Below are 25,830 nucleotides of genomic sequence, written 5' to 3' on the forward strand. Positions count from 1 at the left end.
CGATAATTTTTTGTTTCTGTTTCACGGTAATGTTCCGTTTCTGGTCTACGATAATGTTCTGTTTCGGTTTCATGGTAATGTTCTGTCTCTGGTCCACGGTAATGTTCTGTGTCTGGTCCACGATAATGTTCTTTTTCACGGTAATGTTCCGTCTCTGGTCTATGATACTGTTCCGTCTTTGGTCCACGATAATGTTCTGTCTCTGGTCCATGATAATGTTCCGTTTCTGGTCCACGGTAATGTTCTGTTTCCGTTTCACGGTAATGTTCTGTCTCTGGTCCACGGTATTGTTGTGTTTCTGTTTCACGGTAATGTTCTGTTTCTTTTTCACGGTAATGTTCCGTTTCTGGTCCACGCTAATGTTCTGTCTCTGGTCCACGGTAATGTTCTTTCTCTGGTCCAAGATAATGTTCCTTTTCTGCTCCACGGTAATGTTCTGTTTCTTTTTCACTGTAATGTTCTGTCTCTGGTCCACGGTAATGTTCTGTCTCTGGTCCACGGTAATGTTCGATCTCTGGTCCAGGATAATGTTCGGTTTCACGGTAATGTTCCGTCTCTGGTCCACGATAATGTTGTGTTTCTGTTTCACGGTAATGTTCCGTTTCTGGTCCACGATAATTTTGTGTTTCTGTTTCACGGTAATGTTCCGTTTCTGGTCTACGATAATGTTCTGTTTCGGTTTCATGGTAATGTTCTGTCTCTGGTCCACGGTAATGTTCTGTGTCTGGTCCACGATAATGTTCTTTTTCACGGTAATGTTCCGTCTCTGGTCTATGATACTGTTCCGTCTTTGGTCCACGATAATGTTCTGTCTCTGGTCCATGATAATGTTCCGTTTCTGGTCCACGGTAATGTTCTGTTTCCGTTTCACGGTAATGTTCTGTCTCTGGTCCACGGTATTGTTGTGTTTCTGTTTCACGGTAATGTTCTGTCTCTGGTTCACGGTAATGTTCTGTCTCTGGTCCACGCTAATGTTCTGTTTCTGTTTCACGGTTATGTTCCGTCTCTGGTCCACGATAATGTTGTTTTTCTGTTTCACGGTAATGTTCTGTCTCTGGTCCACGCTAATGTTCTGTTTCTGTTTCACGGTAATGTTCCGTTTCTGGTCCACGATAATGTTCTGTTTCTGTTTCACGGTAATGTTCCGTTTCTGGTCCACGATAATGTTCTGTTACAGTTTCATGGTAATGTTTGGTCTCTGGTCCACGGTAATGTTCGGTTTCACGGTAATGTTCGGTCTCTGGTCCACGATAATGCTCGGTTTCACGATAATGTTCGGTTTCACGGTAATGTTCTGGTCCACGGTAATGTTCTGGTCCACGGTAATGTTCCGTCTCTGGTCCACAGTAATGTTCCGTATCTGGTCCATGGAAATGTTCGGTTTCACGGTAATGTTCCATTTCTGGTCCACGGTAATGTTCTGTCTCTGGTCCACGATAATGTTCGATTTCTGGTCGACGATAATGTTCGGTTTCACGGTAATGTTCCGTCTCTGGTCCACCATAATGTTCTGTTTCACGGTAATGTTCGGTCTCTGGTCCACGATAATGTTCTGTTTCGCTTTCACGGTAATGTTCCGTCTCTGGTCCACGGTAATGTTCCGTCTCTGGTCCAAGATAATGTTGTGTTTCTGTTTCACGGTAATGTTCCGTTTCTGGTCCATGACAATGTTCTGTTTTACGGTAATGTTCTGTCTCTGGTCCATGGTAATTTTCTGTTTCTGGTCCACGGTAATGTTCGGTTTCAAGGTAATGTTCGGTCTCTGGTCCACGGTAATCTTCTGTCTCTGGTCCACGGTAATATTCTGTCTCTGGTCCACGATAATGTTCGATCTCTGGTACACTATAATGTTCGGTTTCACGGTAATGTTCCGTCTCTGGTCCACGATAATGTTCTGTTTCTGTATCACGGTAATGTTCCGTTTCTGGTCCACGATAATTTTTTGTTTCTGTTTCACGGTAATGTTCCGTTTCTGGTCCACGATAATGTTCGGTTTCATGGTAATGTTCTGTCTCTGGTCCACGGTAATGTTCTGTGTCTGGTCCACGATAATGTTCGGTTTCACGGTAATGTTCCGTCTCTGGTCCACGATAATGTTCCGTCTTTGGTCCACGATAATGTTCTGTTTCATGGTAATGTTCCGTTTCTGGTCCACGATAATGTTCTGTCTCTGGTCCACGGTAATGTTCTTTCTCTGGTCCACGATAATGTTCTGTTTCGGTTTCACGGTAATGTTCTGTTTCCGTTTCACGGTAATGTTCTGTCTCTGGTCCACGGTAACATTGTGTTTCTGTTTCACGGTAATGTTCCGTCTCTGGTCCACGATAATGTTCGGTTTCACGATAATGTTCTGTTTCTGGTTCACGATAATGTTCCGTCTCTGGTCCACGATAATTTTTTGTTTCTGTTTCACGGTAATGTTCCGTTTCTGGTCCACGATAATGTTCGGTTTCATGGTAATGTTCTGTCTCTGGTCCACGGTAATGTTCTGTGTCTGGTCCACGATAATGTTCGGTTTCACGGTAATGTTCCGTCTCTGGTCCACGATAATGTTCCGTCTTTGGTCCACGATAATGTTCTGTTTCATGGTAATGTTCCGTTTCTGGTCCACGATAATGTTCTGTCTCTGGTCCACGGTAATGTTCTTTCTCTGGTCCACGATAATGTTCTGTTTCGGTTTCACGGTAATGTTCTGTTTCCGTTTCACGGTAATGTTCTGTCTCTGGTCCACGGTAACATTGTGTTTCTGTTTCACGGTAATGTTCCGTCTTTGGTCCACGATAATGTTCTGTTTCCGTTTCACGGTAATGTTCTGTCTCTGGTCCACGGTATTGTTGTGTTTCTGTTTCACGGTAATGTTCTGTTTCTTTTTCACGGTAATGTTCCGTTTCTGGTCCACGATAATGTTCTGTCTCTGGTCCACGGTAATGTTCTTTCTCTGGTCCAAGATAATGTTCCGTTTCTGCTCCACGGTAATGTTCTGTTTCTTTTTCACTGTAATGTTCTGTCTCTGGTCCACGGTAATGTTCTGTCTCTGGTCCCCGGTAATGTTCGATCTCTGGTCCAGGATAATGTTCGGTTTCACGGTAATGTTCCGTCTTTGGTCCACGATAATGTTCTGTTTCATGGTAATGTTCCGTTTCTGGTCCACGATAATGTTCTGTCTCTGGTCCACGGTAATGTTCCGTTTCTGGTCTACGATAATGTTCTGTTTCGGTTTCATGGTAATGTTCTGTCTCTGGTCCACGGTAATGTTCTGTGTCTGGTCCACGATAATGTTCTTTTTCACGGTAATGTTCCGTCTCTGGTCTATGATACTGTTCCGTCTTTGGTCCACGATAATGTTCTGTCTTTGGTCCATGATAATGTTCCGTTTCTGGTCCACGGTAATGTTCTGTTTCCGTTTCACGGTAATGTTCTGTCTCTGGTCCACGGTATTGTTGTGTTTCTGTTTCACGGTAATGTTCTGTTTCTTTTTCACGGTAATGTTCCGTTTCTGGTCCACGATAATGTTCTGTCTCTGGTCCACGGTAATGTTCTTTCTCTGGTCCAAGATAATGTTCCGTTTCTGCTCCACGGTAATGTTCTGTTTCTTTTTCACTGTAATGTTCTGTCTCTGGTCCACGGTAATGTTCTGTCTCTGGTCCACGGTAATGTTCGATCTCTGGTCCAGGATAATGTTCGGTTTCACGGTAATGTTCCGTCTCTGGTCCACGATAATGTTGTGTTTCTGTTTCACGGTAATGTTCCGTTTCTGGTCCACGATAATTTTGTGTTTCTGTTTCACGGTAATGTTCCGTTTCTGGTCTACGATAATGTTCTGTTTCGGTTTCATGGTAATGTTCTGTCTCTGGTCCACGGTAATGTTCTGTGTCTGGTCCACGATAATGTTCTTTTTCACGGTAATGTTCCGTCTCTGGTCTATGATACTGTTCCGTCTTTGGTCCACGATAATGTTCTGTCTCTGGTCCATGATAATGTTCCGTTTCTGGTCCACGGTAATGTTCTGTTTCCGTTTCACGGTAATGTTCTGTCTCTGGTCCACGGTATTGTTGTGTTTCTGTTTCACGGTAATGTTCTGTCTCTGGTTCACGGTAATGTTCTGTCTCTGGTCCACGCTAATGTTCTGTTTCTGTTTCACGGTTATGTTCCGTCTCTGGTCCACGATAATGTTGTTTTTCTGTTTCACGGTAATGTTCTGTCTCTGGTCCACGCTAATGTTCTGTTTCTGTTTCACGGTAATGTTCCGTTTCTGGTCCACGATAATGTTGTGTTTCTGTTTCACGGTAATGTTCCGTTTCTGGTCCACGATAATGTTCTGTTACGGTTTCATGGTAATGTTTGGTCTCTGGTCCACGGTAATGTTCGGTTTCACGGTAATGTTCGGTCTCTGGTCCACGATAATGCTCGGTTTCACGATAATGTTCGGTTTCACGGTAATGTTCTGGTCCACGGTAATGTTCTGGTCCACGGTAATGTTCCGTCTCTGGTCCACAGTAATGTTCCGTATGTGGTCCATGGAAATGTTCGGTTTCACGGTAATGTTCCATTTCTGGTCCACGGTAATGTTCTGTCTCTGGTCCACGATAATGTTCGATTTCTGGTCGACGATAATGTTCGGTTTCACGGTAATGTTCCGTCTCTGGTCCACCATAATGTTCTGTTTCACGGTAATGTTCTGTCTCTGGTCCACCATAATGTTCTGTTTCGGTTTCACGGTAATGTTCCGTCTCTGGTCCACGGTAATGTTCCGTCTCTGGTTCACGATAATGTTGTGTTTCTGTTTCACGGTAATGTTCCGTTTCTGGTCCATGACAATGTTCTGTTTTACGGTAATGTTCTGTCTCTGGTCCATGGTAATTTTCTGTTTCTGGTCCACGGTAATGTTCGGTTTCAAGGTAATGTTCGGTCTCTGGTCCACGGTAATCTTCTGTCTCTGGTCCACGGTAATATTCTGTCTCTTGTCCACGATAATGTTCGATCTCTGGTCCACGATAATGTTCGGTTTCACGGTAATGTTCTGTTTCCGTTTCACGGTAATGTTCTGTCTCTGGTCCACGGTAACATTGTGTTTCTGTTTCACGGTAATGTTCCGTCTCTGGTCCACGATAATGTTCGGTTTCACGATAATGTTCTGTTTCTGGTTCACGATAATGTACCGTCTCTGGTCCACGATAATGTTGTTTTTCTGTTTCACGGTAATGTTCCGTTTCTGGTCCATGATAATGTTCTGTTTCATGGTAATGTTCTGTCTCTGGTCCATGGTAATATTCTGTCTCTGGTCCACGGTAATGTTCGGTTTCAAGGTAAAGTTCGGTCTCTGGTCCACAGTAATGTTCTGTCTCTGGTCCACGGTAATGTTCTGTCTCTGGTCCACGGAAATGTTCTGTCTCTGGTCCACGGAAATGTTCTGTCTCTGGTCCACGGTAATGTTCTGTCTCTGGTCCACGGTAATGTTCTGTCTCTGGTCCACGATAATTTTGTGTTTCTGTTTCACGGTAATGTTCCGTTTCTGGTCCACGATAATGTTCTGTTTCGGTTTCACGGTAATGTTCTGTCTCTGGTCCAAGGTAATGTTCTGTGTCTGGTCCACGATAATGTTCGGTTTCATGGTAATGTTCCGTTTCTGGTCCACGATAATGTTCTGTCTCTGGTCCACGGTAATGTTCGATCTCTGGTCCACGATAATGTTCTGTCTCTGGTCCACGGTAATGTTCTTTCTCTGGTCCACGGTAATGTTCGATCTCTGGTCCACGATAATGTTCGGTTTCACGGTAATGTTCCGTCTCTGGTCCACGATAATGTTGTGTTTCTGTTTCACGGTAATGTTCCGTTTCTGGTCCACGATATTTTTGTGTTTCTGTTTCACGGTAATGTTCCGTTTCTGGTCCACGATAATGTTCTGTTTCGGTTTCATGGTAATGTTCTGTCTCTGGTCCACGGTAATGTTCTGTGTCTGGTCCACGATAATGTTCCGTTTCTGGTCCACGGTAATGTTTTGTTTCTTTTTCACGGTAATGTTCTGTCTCTGGTCCACGGAAATGTTCTTTCTCTGGTCCACGGTAATGTTCGATCTCTGGTCCACGATAATGTTTGGTTTCACGGTAATGTTCCGTCTCTGGTCCATGATAATGTTGTGTTTCTGTTTCACGGTAATGTTCCGTTTCTGGTCCACGATAATTTTGTGTTTCTGTTTCACGGTAATGTTCCGTTTCTGGTCCACGATAATGTTCTGTTTCGGTTTCATGGTAATGTTCTGTCTCTGGTCCACGGTAATGTTCTGTGTCTGGTCCACGATAATGTTCGGTTTCACGGTAATGTTCCGTCTCTGGTCCATGATAATGTTCCGTCTTTGGTCCACGATAATGTTCTGTCTCTGGTCCATGATAATGTTCCGTTTCTGGTCCACGGTAATGTTCTGTTTCCGTTTCACGGTAATGTTCTGTCTCTGGTCCACGCTAATGTTCTGTTTCTGTTTCACGGTAATGTTCCGTTTCTGGTCCACGATAATGTTCGGTTTTTCTGTTTCATGGTAATGTTCCGTTTCTGGTCCACGATAATGTTCTGTCTCTGGTCCACGGTAATGTTCTTTCTCTGGTCCACGATAATGTTCTGTTTCGGTTTCACGGTAATGTTCTGTTTCCGTTTCACGGTAATGTTCTGTCTCTGGTCCACGGTAACATTGTGTTTCTGTTTCACGGTAATGTTCCGTCTCTGGTCCACGATAATGTTCGGTTTCACGATAATGTTCTGTTTCTGGTTCACGATAATGTACCGTCTCTGGTCCACGATAATGTTGTTTTTCTGTTTCACGGTAATGTTCCGTTTCTGGTCCATGATAATGTTCTGTTTCATGGTAATGTTCTGTCTCTGGTCCATGGTAATATTCTGTCTCTGGTCCACGGTAATGTTCGGTTTCAAGGTAAAGTTCGGTCTCTGGTCCACAGTAATGTTCTGTCTCTGGTCCACGGTAATGTTCTGTCTCTGGTCCACGGAAATGTTCTGTCTCTGGTCCACGGAAATGTTCTGTCTCTGGTCCACGGTAATGTTCTGTCTCTGGTCCACGGTAATGTTCTGTCTCTGGTCCACGATAATTTTGTGTTTCTGTTTCACGGTAATGTTCCGTTTCTGGTCCACGATAATGTTCTGTTTCGGTTTCACGGTAATGTTCTGTCTCTGGTCCAAGGTAATGTTCTGTGTCTGGTCCACGATAATGTTCGGTTTCATGGTAATGTTCCGTTTCTGGTCCACGATAATATTCTGTCTCTGGTCCACGGTAATGTTCGATCTCTGGTCCACGATAATGTTCTGTCTCTGGTCCACGGTAATGTTCTTTCTCTGGTCCACGGTAATGTTCGATCTCTGGTCCACGATAATGTTCGGTTTCACGGTAATGTTCCGTCTCTGGTCCACGATAATGTTGTGTTTCTGTTTCACGGTAATGTTCCGTTTCTGGTCCACGATATTTTTGTGTTTCTGTTTCACGGTAATGTTCCGTTTCTGGTCCACGATAATGTTCTGTTTCGGTTTCATGGTAATGTTCTGTCTCTGGTCCACGGTAATGTTCTGTGTCTGGTCCACGATAATGTTCCGTTTCTGGTCCACGGTAATGTTTTGTTTCTTTTTCACGGTAATGTTCTGTCTCTGGTCCACGGAAATGTTCTTTCTCTGGTCCACGGTAATGTTCGATCTCTGGTCCACGATAATGTTTGGTTTCACGGTAATGTTCCGTCTCTGGTCCATGATAATGTTGTGTTTCTGTTTCACGGTAATGTTCCGTTTCTGGTCCACGATAATTTTGTGTTTCTGTTTCACGGTAATGTTCCGTTTCTGGTCCACGATAATGTTCTGTTTCGGTTTCATGGTAATGTTCTGTCTCTGGTCCACGGTAATGTTCTGTGTCTGGTCCACGATAATGTTCGGTTTCACGGTAATGTTCCGTCTCTGGTCCATGATAATGTTCCGTCTTTGGTCCACGATAATGTTCTGTCTCTGGTCCATGATAATGTTCCGTTTCTGGTCCACGGTAATGTTCTGTTTCCGTTTCACGGTAATGTTCTGTCTCTGGTCCACGCTAATGTTCTGTTTCTGTTTCACGGTAATGTTCCGTTTCTGGTCCACGATAATGTTCGGTTTTTCTGTGTCACGGTAATGTTCCGTTTCTGGTCCACGATAATGTTGTGTTTCTGTTTCACGGTAATGTTCCGTTTCTGGTCCACGATAATGTTCTGTTTCGGTTTCATGGTAATGTTTGGTCTCTGGTCCACGGTAATGTTCGGTTTCACGGTAATGTTCCGTTTCTGGTCCACGATAATTTTGTGTTTCTGTTTCACGGTAATGTTCCGTTTCTGGTCCACGATAATGTTCTGTTTCGGTTTCATGGTAATGTTCTGTCTCTGGTCCACGGTAATGTTCTGTGTCTGGTCCACGATAATGTTCGGTTTCACGGTAATGTTCCGTCTCTGGTCCATGATAATGTTCCGTCTTTGGTCCACGATAATGTTCTATCTCTGGTCCATGATAATGTTCCGTTTCTGGTCCACGGTAATGTTCTGTTTCCGTTTCACGGTAATGTTCTGTCTCTGGTCCACGGTAATGTTGTGTTTCTGTTTCACGGTAATGTTCTGTCTCTGGTTCACGATAATGTTCTGTCTCTGGTCCATGATAATGTTCCGTTTCTGGTCCACGGTAATGTTCTGTTACCGTTTCACGGTAATGTTCTGTCTCTGGTCCACGCTAATGTTCTGTTTCTATTTCACGGTAATGTTCCGTTTCTGGTCCACGATAATGTTGTTTTTCTGTGTCACGGTAATGTTCCGTTTCTGGTCCACGATAATGTTGTGTTTCTGTTTCACGGTAATGTTCCGTTTCTGGTCCACGATAATGTTCTGTTTCGGTTTCATGGTAATGTTTGGTCTCTGGTCCACGGTAATGTTCGGTTTCACGGTAATGTTCGGTCTCTGGTCCACGATAATGCTCGGTTTCACGATAATGTTCGGTTTCACGGTAATGTTCTGGTCCACGGTAATGTTCTGGTCCACGGTAATGTTCCGTCTCTGGTCCACAGTAATGTTCCGTATCTGGTCCATGGAAATGTTCGGTTTCACGGTAATGTTCCATTTCTGGTCCACGGTAATGTTCTGTCTCTGGTCCACGATAATGTTCGATTTCTGGTCGACGATAATGTTCGATCTCTGGTCCACGATAATGTTCGGTTTCACGGTAATGTTCTGTCTCTGGTCCACGGTAATATTCTGTCTCTGGTCCACGATAATGTTCGATCTCTGGTCCACGATAATGTTCGGTTTCACGGTAATGTTCCGTTTCTGGTCCACGATAATTTTTTGTTTCTGTATCACGGTAATGTTCCGTTTCTGGTCCACGATAATTTTTTGTTTCTGTTTCACGGTAATGTTCCGTTTCTGGTCCACGATAATGTTCGGTTTCATGGTAATGTTCTGTCTCTGGTCCACGGTAATGTTCTGTGTCTGGTCCACGGTAATGTTCTGTCTCTGGTCCACGGTAATGTTCTGTCTCTGGTCCACGGTAATGTTCGATCTCTGGTCCACGATAATGTTCGGTTTCACGGTAATGTTCCGTCTCTGGTCCACGATAATGTTCTGTTTCTGTTTCACGGTAATGTTCCGTTTCTGGTCCACGATAATGTTCTGTTTCGGTTTCACGGTAATGTTCCGTTTCTGGTCCACGATAATGTTCGGTTTCATGGTAATGTTCTGTCTCTGGTCCACGGTAATGTTCTGTGTCTGGTCCACGATAATGTTCGGTTTCACGGTAATGTTCCGTCTCTGGTCCACGATAATGTTCCGTCTTTGGTCCACGATAATGTTCTGTTTCATGGTAATGTTCCGTTTCTGGTCCACGATAATGTTCTGTCTCTGGTCCACGGTAATGTTCTTTCTCTGGTCCACGATAATGTTCTGTTTCGGTTTCACGGTAATGTTCTGTTTCCGTTTCACGGTAATGTTCTGTCTCTGGTCCACGGTAACATTGTGTTTCTGTTTCACGGTAATGTTCCGTCTCTGGTCCACGATAATGTTCGGTTTCACGATAATGTTCTGTTTCTGGTTCACGATAATGTACCGTCTCTGGTCCACGATAATGTTGTTTTTCTGTTTCACGGTAATGTTCCGTTTCTGGTCCATGATAATGTTCTGTTTCATGGTAATGTTCTGTCTCTGGTCCATGGTAATATTCTGTCTCTGGTCCACGGTAATGTTCGGTTTCAAGGTAAAGTTCGGTCTCTGGTCCACAGTAATGTTCTGTCTCTGGTCCACGGTAATGTTCTGTCTCTGGTCCACGGAAATGTTCTGTCTCTGGTCCACGGAAATGTTCTGTCTCTGGTCCACGGTAATGTTCTGTCTCTGGTCCACGGTAATGTTCTGTCTCTGGTCCACGATAATTTTGTGTTTCTGTTTCACGGTAATGTTCCGTTTCTGGTCCACGATAATGTTCTGTTTCGGTTTCACGGTAATGTTCTGTCTCTGGTCCAAGGTAATGTTCTGTGTCTGGTCCACGATAATGTTCGGTTTCATGGTAATGTTCCGTTTCTGGTCCACGATAATGTTCTGTCTCTGGTCCACGGTAATGTTCGATCTCTGGTCCACGATAATGTTCTGTTTCTGGTCCACGGTAATGTTCTTTCTCTGGTCCACGGTAATGTTCGATCTCTGGTCCACGATAATGTTCGGTTTCACGGTAATGTTCCGTCTCTGGTCCACGATAATGTTGTGTTTCTGTTTCACGGTAATGTTCCGTTTCTGGTCCACGATATTTTTGTGTTTCTGTTTCACGGTAATGTTCCGTTTCTGGTCCACGATAATGTTCTGTTTCGGTTTCATGGTAATGTTCTGTCTCTGGTCCACGGTAATGTTCTGTGTCTGGTCCACGATAATGTTCCGTTTCTGGTCCACGGTAATGTTTTGTTTCTTTTTCACGGTAATGTTCTGTCTCTGGTCCACGGAAATGTTCTTTCTCTGGTCCACGGTAATGTTCGATCTCTGGTCCACGATAATGTTTGGTTTCACGGTAATGTTCCGTCTCTGGTCCATGATAATGTTGTGTTTCTGTTTCACGGTAATGTTCCGTTTCTGGTCCACGATAATTTTGTGTTTCTGTTTCACGGTAATGTTCCGTTTCTGGTCCACGATAATGTTCTGTTTCGGTTTCATGGTAATGTTCTGTCTCTGGTCCACGGTAATGTTCTGTGTCTGGTCCACGATAATGTTCGGTTTCACGGTAATGTTCCGTCTCTGGTCCATGATAATGTTCCGTCTTTGGTCCACGATAATGTTCTGTCTCTGGTCCATGATAATGTTCCGTTTCTGGTCCACGGTAATGTTCTGTTTCCGTTTCACGGTAATGTTCTGTCTCTTGTCCACGCTAATGTTCTGTTTCTGTTTCACGGTAATGTTCCGTTTCTGGTCCACGATAATGTTCGGTTTTTCTGTGTCACGGTAATGTTCCGTTTCTGGTCCACGATAATGTTGTGTTTCTGTTTCACGGTAATGTTCCGTTTCTGGTCCACGATAATGTTCTGTTTCGGTTTCATGGTAATGTTTGGTCTCTGGTCCACGGTAATGTTCGGTTTCACGGTAATGTTCCGTTTCTGGTCCACGATAATTTTGTGTTTCTGTTTCACGGTAATGTTCCGTTTCTGGTCCACGATAATGTTCTGTTTCGGTTTCATGGTAATGTTCTGTCTCTGGTCCACGGTAATGTTCTGTGTCTGGTCCACGATAATGTTCGGTTTCACGGTAATGTTCCGTCTCTGGTCCATGATAATGTTCCGTCTTTGGTCCACGATAATGTTCTGTCTCTGGTCCATGATAATGTTCCGTTTCTGGTCCACGGTAATGTTCTGTTTCCGTTTCACGGTAATGTTCTGTCTCTGGTCCACGGTAATGTTGTGTTTCTGTTTCACGGTAATGTTCTGTCTCTGGTTCACGATAATGTTCTGTCTCTGGTCCATGATAATGTTCCGTTTCTGGTCCACGGTAATGTTCTGTTACCGTTTCACGGTAATGTTCTGTCTCTGGTCCACGCTAATGTTCTGTTTCTATTTCACGGTAATGTTCCGTTTCTGGTCCACGATAATGTTGTTTTTCTGTGTCACGGTAATGTTCCGTTTCTGGTCCACGATAATGTTGTGTTTCTGTTTCACGGTAATGTTCCGTTTCTGGTCCACGATAATGTTCTGTTTCGGTTTCATGGTAATGTTTGGTCTCTGGTCCACGGTAATGTTCGGTTTCACGGTAATGTTCGGTCTCTGGTCCACGATAATGCTCGGTTTCACGATAATGTTCGGTTTCACGGTAATGTTCTGGTCCACGGTAATGTTCTGGTCCACGGTAATGTTCCGTCTCTGGTCCACAGTAATGTTCCGTATCTGGTCCATGGAAATGTTCGGTTTCACGGTAATGTTCCATTTCTGGTCCACGGTAATGTTCTGTCTCTGGTCCACGATAATGTTCGATTTCTGGTCGACGATAATGTTCGGTTTCACGGTAATGTTCTGTCTCTGGTCCACGGTAATATTCTGTCTCTGGTCCACGATAATGTTCGATCTCTGGTCCACGATAATGTTCGGTTTCACGGTAATGTTCCATTTCTGGTCCACGATAATTTTTTGTTTCTGTATCACGGTAATGTTCCGTTTCTGGTCCACGATAATTTTTTGTTTCTGTTTCACGGTAATGTTCCGTTTCTGGTCCACGATAATGTTCGGTTTCATGGTAATGTTCTGTCTCTGGTCCACGGTAATGTTCTGTGTCTGGTCCACGGTAATGTTCTGTCTCTGGTCCACGGTAATGTTCTGTCTCTGGTCCACGGTAATGTTCGATCTCTGGTCCACGATAATGTTCGGTTTCACGGTAATGTTCCGTCTCTGGTCCACGATAATGTTCTGTTTCTGTTTCACGGTAATGTTCCGTTTCTGGTCCACGATAATGTTCTGTTTCGGTTTCACGGTAATGTTCTGTCCCTGGTCCATGGTAATGTTCTGTCTCTGGTCCACGGTAATGTTCAGTTTCAAGGTAAAGTTCGGTCTCTGGTCCACAGTAATGTTCTGTCTCTGGTCCACGGTAATGTTCTGTCTCTGGTCCACGGTAATGTTCTGTCTCTGGTCCACGGTAATGTTCGATCTCTGGTCCACGATAATGTTCGGTTTCACGGTAATGTTCCGTCTCTGGTCCACGATAATGTTCTGTTTCGGTTTCACGGTAATGTTCCGTCTCTGGTCCACGGTAATGTTCCGTCTCTGGTCCACGAAAATGTTGTTTCTGTTTCACGGTAATGTTCCGTTTCTGGTCCATGATAATGTTCTTTTTCACGGTAATGTTCTGTCTCTGGTCCATGGTAATGTTCTGTCTCTGGTCCACGATAATGTTCGGTTTCAAGGTTAAGTTCGGTCTCTGGTCCATGGTAATGTTCTGTCTCGGGTCCACGGTAATGTTCTGTCTCTGGTCCACGGTAATGTTTTATCTCTGGTCCACGATAATGTTCGGTTTCACGATAATGTTCCGTCTCTGGTCCACGATAATATTCTGTTTCGGTTTCACGGTAATGTTCCGTTTCTGGTCCACGATAATTTTCTGTTTCGGTTTCACGGTAATGTTCCGTCTTTGGTCCACGGTAATGTTCCTTCTCTGGTCCACGATAATGTTCTGTCTCTGGTCCACGGTAATGTTCGATCTCTGGTCCACGATAATGTTCGGTTTCACGGTAATGTTCCGTCTCTGGTCCACGATAATGTTCTCTTTCTGTTTCACGGTAATGTTCCGTTTCTGGTCCACGATAATTTTGTGTTTCTGTTTCACGGTAATGTTCCGTTTCTGGTCCACGATAATGTTCTGTTTCGGTTTCATGGTAATGTTCTGTCTCTGGTCCACGGTAATGTTCTGTGTCTGGTCCACTATAATGTTCGGTTTCACGGTAATGTTCCGTCTCTGGTCCACGATAATGTTCCGTCTTTGGTCCACGATAATGTTCTGTTTCGGTTTCACGGTATTGTTCTGTTTCCATTTCACGGTAATGTTCTGTCTCTGGTCCACGGTAATGTTGTGATTCTGTTTCACGGTAATGTTCTGTCTCTTGTTCACGGTAATGTTCTGTCTCTGGTCCACGGAAATGTTCTGTCTCTGGTCCACGGAAATGTTCTGTCTCTGGTCCACGGTAATGTTCTGTCTCTGGTCCACGGTAATGTTCTGTCTCTGGTCCACGATAATTTTGTGTTTCTGTTTCACGGTAATGTTCTGTCTCTGGTCCAAGGTAATGTTCTGTGTCTGGTCCACGATAATGTTCGGTTTCATGGTAATGTTCCGTTTCTGGTCCACGATAATGTTCTGTCTCTGGTCCACGGTAATGTTCGATCTCTGGTCCACGATAATGTTCTGTCTCTGGTCCACGGTAATGTTCTTTCTCTGGTCCAAGATAATGTTCCGTTTCTGGTCCACGGTAATGTTTTGTTTCTTTTTCACGGTAATGTTCTGTCTCTGGTCCACGGTAATGTTCTGTCTCTGGTCCACGGTAATGTTCGATCTCTGGTCCACGATAATGTTCTGTCTCTGGTCCACGGTAATGTTCTTTCTCTGGTCCAAGATAATGTTCCGTTTCTGGTCCACGGTAATGTTTTGTTTCTTTTTCACGGTAATGTTCTGTCTCTGGTCCACGGTAATGTTCTGTCTCTGGTCCACGGTAATGTTCGATCTCTGGTCCACGATAATGTTCGGTTTCACGGTAATGTTCCGTCTCTGGTCCACGATAATGTTGTGTTTCTGTTTCACGGTAATGTTCCGTTTCTGGTCCACGATAATTTTGTGTTTCTGTTTCACGGTAATGTTCCGTTTCTGGTCCACGATAATGTTCTGTTTCGGTTTCATGGTAATGTTCTTTCTCTGGTCCACGGTAATGTTCTGTGTCTGGTCCACGATAATGTTCCGTTTCTGGTCCACGGTAATGTTTTGTTTCTTTTTCACGGTAATGTTCTGTCTCTGGTCCACGGTAATGTTCTGTCTCTGGTCCACGGTAATGTTCGATCTCTGGTCCACGATAATGTTCGGTTTCACGGTAATGTTCCGTCCCTGGTCCACGATAATGTTGTGTTTCTGTTTCACGGTAATGTTCCGTTTCTGGTCCACGATAATTTTGTGTTTCTGTTTCACGGTAATGTTCCGTTTCTGGTCCACGATGATGTTCTGTTTCGGTTTCATGGTAAAGTTCTGTCTCTGGTCCACGGTAATGTTCTGTGTCTGGTCAACGATAATGTTCGGTTTCACGTTAATGTTCCGTCTCTGGTCCATGATAATGTTCCGTCTTTGGTCCACGATAATGTTCTGTCTCTGGTCCATGATAATGTTCCGTTTCTGGTCCACGGTAATGTTCTGTTTCCGTTTCACGGTAATGTTCTGTCTCTGGTCCACGGTAATGTTGTGTTTCTGTTTCACGGTAATGTTCTGTCTCTGGTTCACGGTAATGTTCTGTCTCTGGTCCACGCTAATGTTCTGTTTCTGTTTCACGGTAATGTTCCGTTTCTGGTCCACGATAATGTTGTTTTTCTGTGTCACGGTAATGGTCCGTTTCTGGTCCACGATAATGTTATGTTTCTGTTTCACGGTAATGTTCTGTTTCTGGTCCACGATAATGTTCTGTTTCGGTTTCATGGTAATGTTTGGTCTCTGGTCCACGGTAATGTTCGGTTTCACGGTAATGTTCGGTCTCTGGTCCACGATAATGCTCGGTTTCACGATAATGTTCGGTTTCACGGTAATGTTCTGGTCCACGGTAATGTTCTGGTCCACGGTAATGTTCCGTCTCTGGTCCACAGTAATGTTCCGTATCTGGTCCATGGAAATGTTCGGTTTCACGGTAATGTTCCATTTCTGGTCCACGGTAATGTTCTGTCTCTGGTCCACGATAATGTTCGATCTCTGGTCCACGATAATGTTCGGTTTCACGGTAATGTTCTGTCTCTGGTCCACGGTAATGTTCTGTGTCTGGTCCACGGTAATGTTCTGTCTCTGGTCCATGGTAATGTTCTGTCTCTGGTCCACGGTAATGTTCGATCTCTGGTCCACGATAATGTTCGGTTTCACGGTAATGTTCCGTCTCTGGTCCACGATAATGTTCTGTTTCGGTTTCACGGTAATGTTCTGTCCCTGGTCCATGGTAATGTTCTGTCTCTGGTCCACGGTAATGTTCGGTTTCAAGGTAAAGTTCGGTCTCTGGTCCACAGTAATGTTCTGTCTCTGGTCCACGGTAATGTTCTGTCTCTGGTCCACGCTAATGTTCTGTCTCTGGTCCACGGTAATGTTCGATCTCTGGTCCACGATAATGTTCGGTTTCACGGTAATGTTCCGTCTCTGGTCCACGATAATGTTCTGTTTCGGTTTCATGGTAATGTTCCGTCTCTGGTCCACGGTAATGTTCCGTCTCTGGTCCACGAAAATGTTGTTTCTGTTTCACGGTAATGTTCCGTTTCTGGTCCATGATAATGTTCTTTTTCACGGTAATGTTCTGTCTCTGGTCCATGGTAATGTTCTGTCTCTGGTCCACGATAATGTTCGGTTTCAAGGTTAAGTTCGGTCTCTGGTCCATGGTAATGTTCTGTCTCGGGTCCACGGTAATGTTCTGTCTCTGGTCCACGGTAATGTTTGATCTCTGGTCCACGATAATGTTCTGTGTCTGGTCAACGATAATGTTCGGTTTCACGTTAATGTTCCGTCTCTGGTCCATGATAATGTTCCGTCTTTGGTCCACGATAATGTTCTGTCTCTGGTCCATGATAATGTTCCGTTTCTGGTCCACGGTAATGTTCTGTTTCCGTTTCACGGTAATGTTCTGTCTCTGGTCCACGGTAATGTTGTGTTTCTGTTTCACGGTAATGTTCTGTCTCTGGTTCACGGTAATGTTCTGTCTCTGGTCCACGCTAATGTTCTGTTTCTGTTTCACGGTAATGTTCCGTTTCTGGTCCACGATAATGTTGTTTTTCTGTGTCACGGTAATGGTCCGTTTCTGGTCCACGATAATGTTATGTTTCTGTTTCACGGTAATGTTCTGTTTCTGGTCCACGATAATGTTCTGTTTCGGTTTCATGGTAATGTTTGGTCTCTGGTCCACGGTAATGTTCGGTTTCACGGTAATGTTCGGTCTCTGGTCCACGATAATGCTCGGTTTCACGATAATGTTCGGTTTCACGGTAATGTTCTGGTCCACGGTAATGTTCTGGTCCACGGTAATGTTCCGTCTCTGGTCCACAGTAATGTTCCGTATCTGGTCCATGGAAATGTTCGGTTTCACGGTAATGTTCCATTTCTGGTCCACGGTAATGTTCTGTCTCTGGTCCACGATAATGTTCGATCTCTGGTCCACGATAATGTTCGGTTTCACGGTAATGTTCTGTCTCTGGTCCACGGTAATGTTCTGTGTCTGGTCCACGGTAATGTTCTGTCTCTGGTCCATGGTAATGTTCTGTCTCTGGTCCACGGTAATGTTCGATCTCTGGTCCACGATAATGTTCGGTTTCACGGTAATGTTCCGTCTCTGGTCCACGATAATGTTCTGTTTCGGTTTCACGGTAATGTTCTGTCCCTGGTCCATGGTAATGTTCTGTCTCTGGTCCACGGTAATGTTCGGTTTCAAGGTAAAGTTCGGTCTCTGGTCCACAGTAATGTTCTGTCTCTGGTCCACGGTAATGTTCTGTCTCTGGTCCACGCTAATGTTCTGTCTCTGGTCCACGGTAATGTTCGATCTCTGGTCCACGATAATGTTCGGTTTCACGGTAATGTTCCGTCTCTGGTCCACGATAATGTTCTGTTTCGGTTTCATGGTAATGTTCCGTCTCTGGTCCACGGTAATGTTCCGTCTCTGGTCCACGAAAATGTTGTTTCTGTTTCACGGTAATGTTCCGTTTCTGGTCCATGATAATGTTCTTTTTCACGGTAATGTTCTGTCTCTGGTCCATGGTAATGTTCTGTCTCTGGTCCACGATAATGTTCGTTTTCAAGGTTAAGTTCGGTCTCTGGTCCACGGTAATGTTCTGTCTCTGGTCCATGGTAATGTTCTGTCTCGGGTCCACGGTAATGTTCTGTCTCTGGTCCACGGTAATGTTTGATCTCTGGTCCACGATAATGTTCGGTTTCACGGTAATGTTCCGTCTCTGGTCCACGATAATGTTCTGTTTCGGTTTCACGGTAATGTTCCGTTTCTGGTCCACGATAATATTCTGTTTCGGTTTCACGGTATTGTTCCGTCTTTGGTCCACGGTAATGTTCCTTCTCTGGTCCACGATAATGTTTTGTCTCTGGTCCACGGTAATGTTCGATCTCTGGTCCACGATAATGTTCGGTTTCACGGTAATGTTCCGTCTCTGGTCCACGATAATGTTCTGTTTCTGTTTCACGGTAATGTTCCGTTTCTGGTCCACGATAATTTTGTTTTTCTGTTTCACGGTAATGTTCCGTTTCTGGTCCACGATAATGTTCTGTTTCGGTTTCATGGTAATGTTCTGTCTCTGGTCCACGGTAATGTTCTGTGTCTGGTCCACTATAATGTTCGGTTTCACGGTAATGTTCCGTCTCTGGTCCACGATAATGTTCCGTCTTTGGTCCACGATAATGTTCTGTTTCGGTTTCACGGTAATGTTCTGTTTCCATTTCACGGTAATGTTCTGTCTCTGGTCCACGGTAATGTTGTGATTCTGTTTCACGGTAATGTTCTGTCTCTTGTTCACGGTAATGTTCTGTCTCTGGTCCACGGAAATGTTCTGTCTCTGGTCCACGGAAATGATCTGTCTCTGGTCCACGGTAATGTTCTGTCTCTGGTCCACGGTAATGTTCTGTCTCTGGTCCACGATAATTTTGTGTTTCTGTTTCACGGTAATGTTCCGTTTCTGGTCCAGGATAATGTTCTGTTTCGGTTTCACGGTAATGTTCTGTCTCTGGTCCAAGGTAATGTTCTGTGTCTGGTCCACGATAATGTTCGGTTTCATGGTAATGTTCCGTTTCTGGTCCACGATAATGTTCTGTCTCTGGTCCACGGTAATGTTCGATCTCTGGTCCACGATAATGTTCTGTCTCTGGTCCACGGTAATGTTCTTTCTCTGGTCCAAGATAATGTTCCGTTTCTGGTCCACGGTAATGTTTTGTTTCTTTTTCACGGTAATGTTCTGTCTCTGGTCCACGGTAATGTTCTGTCTCTGGTCCACGGTAATGTTCGATCTCTGGTCCACGATAATGTTCGGTTTCACGGTAATGTTCCGTCTCTGGTCCACGATTATGTTCTGTTTCTGTTTCACGGTAATGTTCCGTTTCTGGTCCACGATAATTTTGTGTTTCTGTTTCACGGTAATGTTCCGTTTCTGGTCCACGATAATGTTCTGTTTCGGTTTCATGGTAATGTTCTGTCTCTGGTCCACGGTAATGTTCTGTGTCTGGTCCACTATAATGTTCGGTTTCACGGTAATGTTCCGTCTCTGGTCCACGATAATGTTCCGTCTTTGGTCCACGATAATGTTCTGTTTCGGTTTCATGGTAATGTTCTGTTTCCATTTCACGGTAATGTTCTGTCTCTGGTCCACGGTAATGTTGTGATTCTGTTTCACGGTAATGTTCCGTTTCTGGTCCATGATAATGTTCTGTTTCATGGTAATGTTCTGTCTCTGGTCCACGGTAATGTTCTGTGTCTGGTCCACGATAATGTTCGGTTTCACGGTAATGTTCCGTCTCTGGTCTATGATAATGTTCCGTCTTTGGTCCACGATAATGTTCTGTCTCTGGTCCATGATAATGTTCCGTTTCTGGTCCACGGTAATGTTCTGTTTCCGTTTCACGGTAATGTTCTGTCTCTGGTCCACGGTAATGTTGTGCTTCTTTTTCACGGTAATGTTCTGTCTCTGGTTCACGGTAATGTTCTGTCTCTGGTCCACGCTAATGTTCTGTTTCTGTTTCACGGTAATGTTCCGTTTCTGGTCCACGATAATGTTGTGTTTCTGTTTCACGGTAATGTTCCGTTTCTGGTCCACGATAATGTTCTGTTTCATGGTAATGTTCTGTCTCTGGTCCACGGTAATATTCTGTCTCTGGTCCACGGTAATGTTCTGTCTCTGGTCCACGGTAATGTTCTGTCTCTGGTCCACGGTAATGTTCGATCTCTGGTCCACGATAATGTTCGGTTTCACGGTAATGTTCCGTCTCTGGTCCACGATAATTTTTTGTTTCTGTTTCACGGTAATGTTCCGTTTCTGGTCCACGATAATGTTCTGTTTCGGTTTGACGGTAATGTTCTGTCTCTGGTCCACGGTAATGTTCTGTGTCTGGTCCACAATAATGTTCGGTTTCACGGTAATGTTCCGTTTCTGGTCCACGATAATGTTCTGTTTCGGTTTCACGGTAATGTTCTTTCTACTGTCCACGATAATGTTCCGTTTCGGTTTCACGGTAATGTTCTTTCTACTGTCCACGATAATGTTCCGTATCTGGTCCACAGTAATGTTATGTTTCTTTTTCACGGTAATGTTCTGTCTCTGGTCCACGGTAATGTTCTGTCTCTGGTCCACGGTAATGTTCGATCTCTGGTCCACGATAATGTTCGGTTTCACGGTAATGTTCCGGCTCTGGTCCACGATAATGTTGTGTTTCTGTTTCACGGTAATGTTCCGTTTCTGGTCCACGATAATGTTCTGTTTCGGTTTCACGGTAATGTTCCGTTTCTGGTCCATGATAATGTTCTGTTTCACGGTAATGTTCTGTCCCTGGTCCATGGTAATGTTCTGTCTCTGGTCCACGGTAATGTTCGGTTTCAAGGTAAAGTTCGGACTCTGGTCCACAGTAATGTTCTGTCTCTGGTCAACGGTAATGTTCTGTCTCTCGTCCACGGTAATGTTCTGTCTCTGGTCCACGGTAATGTTCTGTCTCTGGTCCACGGTAATGTTCGATCTCTGGTCCACGATAATGTTCGGTTTCACTGTAATGTTCCGTCTCTGGTCCACGATAATGTTCTGTTTCGGTTTCACGGTAATGTTCCGTCTCTGGTCCACGGTAATGTTCCGTCTCTGGTCCACGATAATGTTCTGTTTCGGTTTCACGGTAATGTTCTGTTTCCGTTTCACGGTAATGTTCTGTCTCTGGTCCACGGTAATGTTGTGTTTCTGTTTCACGGTAATTTTCTGTCTCTGGTTCACGGTAATGTTCTGTTTCTGGTCCACGATAATGTTGTGTTTCTGTTTCACGGTAATGTTCTGTCTCTGGTCCACGTTAATGTTCTGTTTCTGTTTCACGGTAATGTTCCGTTTCTGGTCCACGATAATGTTGTGTTTCTGTTTCACGGTAATGTTCCGTTTCTGGTCCAAGATAATGTTCTGTTTCGGTTTCACGGTAATGTTTGGTCTCTGGTCCACGGTAATGTTCGGTTTCACGGTAATGTTCGGTCTCTGGTCCACCATAATGTTCGGTTTCACGATAATGTTCGGTTTCACGGTAATGTTCTGGTCCACGGTAATGTTCTGGTCCACGATAATGTTTTGTCTCTGATCCACGATAATGTTCTGTCTCTGGTCCACGATAATGTTCCGTTTCTGGTCCACGATAATGTTCTGTTTCGGTTTCACAGTAATGTTCCGTTTCTAGTCCACGATAATGTTCTGTTTCTGTTTCACGGTAATGTTCCGTTTCTGGTCCATGATAATGTTCTGTTTCATGGTAATGTTCTGTCCCTGGTCCATGGTAATGTTCGGTCTCTGGTCCACGGTAATGTTCTGTCTCTGGTTTACGGTAATGTTCTGTCTCTGGTCAACGGTAATGTTCTGTCTCTGGTCCACGGTAATGTTCCGTGTCTGGTCCACGATAATGTTCTTTTTCGGTTTCACGGTAATGTTCCGTTTCTGGTCCACGATAATGTTCTGTTTCTGTTTCACGGTAATGTTCCGTTTCTGGTCCATGACAATGTTCTGTTTCACGGTAATGTTCTGTCTCTGGTCCATGGTAATTTTTTGTTTCTGGTCCACGGTAATGTTCGGTTTCAAGGTAATGTTCGGTCTCTGGTCCACGGTAATGTTCTGTCTCTGGTCCACGGTAATGTTCTGTCTCTGGTCCACGGTAATATTCTGTCTCTGGTCCACGATAATGTTCGATCTCTGGTCCAAAATAATGTTCGGTTTCACGGTAATGTTCCGTCTCTGGTCCACGATAATGTTCTGTTTCTGTATCACGGTAATGTTCCGTTTCTGGTCCACGATAATATTTTGTTTCTGTTTCACGGTAATGTTCCGTTTCTGGTCCACGATAATGTTCGGTTTCATGGTAATGTTCTGTCTCTGGTCCACGGTAATGTTCTGTGTCTGGTCCACGATAATGTTCGGTTTCACGGTAATGTTCCGTCTCTGGTCCACGATAATGTTCCGTCTTTGGTCCACGATAATGTTCTGTTTGACGGTAATGTTCCGTTTCTGGTCCACGATAATTTTCTGTTTCATGGTAATGTTCTGTCTCTGGTCCATGGTAATATTCTGTCTCTGGTCCACGGTAATGTTCTGTCTCTGGTCCACGGTAATGTTCTGTCTCTGGTCCACGGTAATGTTCGATCTCTGGTCCACGATAATGTTCGGTTTCACGGTAATGTTCCGTCTCTGGTCCACGATAATTTTGTGTTTCTGTTTCACGGTAATGTTCCGTTTCTGGTCCACGATAATGTTCTGTTTCGGTTTGACGGTAATGTTCTGTCTCTGGTCCACGGTAATGTTCTGTGTCTGGTACACAATAATGTTCGGTTTCACGGTAATGTTCCGTTTCTGGTCCACGATAATGTTCTGTTTCGGTTTCACGGTAATGTTCTTTCTCCTGTCCACGATAATGTTCCGTATCTGGTCCACAGTAATGTTCTGTTTCTTTTTCACGGTAATGTTCTGTCTCTGGTCCACGGTAATGTTCTGTCTCTGGTCCACGGTAATGTTCGATCTCTGGTCCACGATAATGTTCGGTTTCACGGTAATGTTCCGGCTCTGGTCCACGATAATGTTGTGTTTCTGTTTCACGGTAATGTTCCGTTTCTGGTCCACGATAATTTTGTGTTTCTGTTTCACGGTAATGTTCCGTTTCTGGTCCACGATAATGTTCTGTTTCAGTTTCATGGTAATGTTCTGTCTCTGGTACACGATAATTTTGTGTTTCTGGTCCACGATAAGGTTCGGTTTCACGATAATGTTCCGTTTCTGGTCAACTATAATGTTCTGTTTAGGTTTCACGGTAATGTTCTGTCTCTGGTCCATGATAATGTTCCGTCTCTGGTCCACGATAATGTTCTGTCTCTGATCCACGATAATGTTCTGTCTCTGGTCCACAATAATGTTCCGTTTCTGGTCCACGATAATGTTCTGTTTTGGTTTCAAGGTAATGTTCTGTCTCTGGTCCACTGTAATGTTGTGTTTCTGTTTCACGGTAATGTTCCGTTTCTGGTCCACGATAATCTTCTGTTTCGGTTTCACGGTAATGTTCCGTTTCTGGTCCACGATAATGTTCTGTTTCTGTTTCACGGTAATGTTCGGTTTCTGGTCCATGATAATGTTCTGTTTCACGGTAATGTTCTGTCTCTGGTCCATGGTAATGTTCGGTCTCTGGTCCACGGTAATGTTCTGTCTCTGGTCCATGGTAATTTTCTGTTTCTGGTCCATGGTAATGTTCGGTTTCAAGGTAATGTTCGGTCTCTGGTCCACGGTAATGTTCTGTCTCTGGTCCACGATAATGTTCGATCTCTGGTCCAAAATAATGTTCGGTTTCACGGTAATGTTCCGTCTCTGGTCCACGATAATGTTCTGTTTCTGTATCACGGTAATGTTCCGTTTCTGGTGCACGATAATATTTTGTTTCTGTTTCACGGTAATGTTCCGTTTCTGGTCCACGATAATGTTCCGTTTCATGGTAATGTTCTGTCTCTGGTCAACGGTAATGTTCTGTGTCTGGTCCACGATAATGTTCGGTTTCACGGTAATGTTCCGTCTCTGGTCCACGATAATGTTCCGTCTTTGGTCCACGATAATGTTCTGTTTCACGGTAATGTTCTGTTTCTGGTCCACGATAATGTTCTGTTTTTGTTTGACGGTAATGTTCTGTTTCCGTTTCACGGTAATGTTCTGTCTCTGGTCCACGGTAATGTTGTGTTTCTGTTTGACGGTAATGTTCCGTCTCTGGTCCACGATAATGTTCGGTTTCACGATAATGTTCGGTTTCTGGTCCACGATAATGTTCCGTCTCTGGTCCACGATAATGTTGTTTTTCTGTTTCACGGTAATGTTCCGTTTCTGGTCCATGATAATGTTCTGTTTCATGGTAATGTTCTGTCTCTGGTCCATGGTAATATTCTGTCTCTGGTCCATGGTAATGTTCGGTTTCAAGGTAAAGTTCGGTCTCTGGTCCACAGTAATGTTCTGTCTCTGGTCCACGGTAATGTTCTGTCTCTGGTCCACGGAAATGTTCTGTCTCTGGTCCACGGAAATGTTCTGTCTCTGGTCCACGGTAATGTTCTGTCTCTGGTCCACGGTAATGTTCTGTCTCTGGTCCACGATAATTTTGTGTTTCTGTTTCACGGTAATGTTCCGTTTCTGGTCCCCGATAATGTTCTGTTTCGGTTTCACGGTAATGTTCTGTCTCTGGTCCACGGTAATGTTCTGTGTCTGGTCCACGATAATATTCGGTTTCACGGTAATGTTCCGTTTCTGGTCCACGATAATGTTCTGTTTCGGTTTCACGGTAATGTTCTTTCTCTGGTCCACGATAATGTTCCGTTTCTGGTCCACGGTAATGTTCTGTTTCTTTTTCACGGTAATGTTCCGTTTCTGGTCCACGATAATGTTCTGTCTCTGTTCCACGGTAATGTTCTTTCTCTGGTCCAAGATAATGTTCCGTTTCTGCTCCACGGTAATGTTCTGTTTCTTTTTCACTGTAATGTTCTGTCTCTGGTCCACAGTAATGTTCTGTCTCTGGTCCACGGTAATGTTCGATCTCTGGTCCAGGATAATGTTCGGTTTCACGGTAATGTTCCGTCTCTGGTCCACGATAATGTTGTGTTTCTGTTTCACGGTAATGTTCCGTTTCTGGTCTTCGATAATTTTTTGTTTCTGTTTCACGGTAATGTTCCGTTTCTGGTCTACGATAATGTTCTGTTTCGGTTTCATGGTAATGTTCTGTCTCTGGTCCACGGTAATGTTCTGTGTCTGGTCCACGATAATGTTCTTTTTCACGGTAATGTTCCGTCTCTGGTCTATGATACTGTTCCGTCTTTGGTCCACGATAATGTTCTGTCTCTGGTCCATGATAATTTTCCGTTTCTGGTCCACGGTAATGTTCTGTTTCCGTTTCACGGTAATGTTCTGTCTCTGGTCCACGGTATTGTTGTGTTTCTGTTTCACGGTAATGTTCTGTTTCTTTTTCACGGTAATGTTCCGTTTCTGGTCCACGCTAATGTTCTGTCTCTGGTCCACGGTAATGTTCTTTCTCTGGTCCAAGATAATGTTCCGTTTCTTCTCCACGGTAATGTTCTGTTTCTTTTTCACTGTAATGTTCTGTCTCTGGTCCACGGTAATGTTCTGTCTCTGGTCCACGGTAATGTTCGATCTCTGGTCCATGATAATGTTCGGTTTCACGGTAATGTTCCGTCTCTGGTCCACGATAATGTTGTGTTTCTGTTTCACGGTAATGTTCCGTTTCTGGTCCACGATAATTTTGTGTTTCTGTTTCACGGTAATGTTCCGTTTCTGGTCTACGATAATGTTCTGTTTCGGTTTCATGGTAATGTTCTGTCTCTGGTCCACGGTAATGTTCTGTGTCT

The sequence above is a fragment of the Leuresthes tenuis genome, unplaced genomic scaffold, assembly GCF_036924035.1.
Source record: "Leuresthes tenuis unplaced genomic scaffold, fLeuTen1.0.hap1 SCAF_1, whole genome shotgun sequence".
NCBI lineage: Eukaryota > Metazoa > Chordata > Actinopteri > Atheriniformes > Atherinopsidae > Leuresthes > Leuresthes tenuis.